At 27.9% G+C, this 333-nt stretch overlaps 1 protein-coding gene across 1 annotated transcript in view; it reads right to left on the reverse strand.

The window, feature by feature from the left end:
- EMH_0060740 (uncharacterized protein) overlaps positions 1–333 on the reverse strand; it is a gene marked incomplete at both ends in the record, with an annotated part of 2,839 nt that overhangs the window by 324 nt on the left and 2,182 nt on the right. The gene's annotated exons all lie outside the window — the stretch shown is intronic.

Raw genomic sequence — 333 nt, forward strand, 5'->3', positions numbered from 1 at the left:
CACACATACCAACAGCACCTCCCCATACACCCCAAAACACGCACGAAAGAGTTGAACAGGTACATATACATATATTACATATTTATATTCATATTTTAAATTTATATTTATATTTATATTTATATTTATATTTATACTTATATTTATATATTTATATTTATATTTATATTTATATTTATATTTATATTTATATTTATAGTAACAAACCTGGTTTTTCGAATTTGCTATTCATGGCATCGAAATCGAATTCCTCAGCAACTTGATTTTTAAGTTGCATATTAGGTCTGCTCTGCAGCTCGCCAACGATGCCTCTGTGTGTTTCGGTGTATGTAC

Source organism: Eimeria mitis, genomic scaffold, assembly GCF_000499745.2.
Source record: "Eimeria mitis Houghton genomic scaffold, Emh_scaff2960, whole genome shotgun sequence".
NCBI lineage: Eukaryota > Apicomplexa > Conoidasida > Eucoccidiorida > Eimeriidae > Eimeria > Eimeria mitis.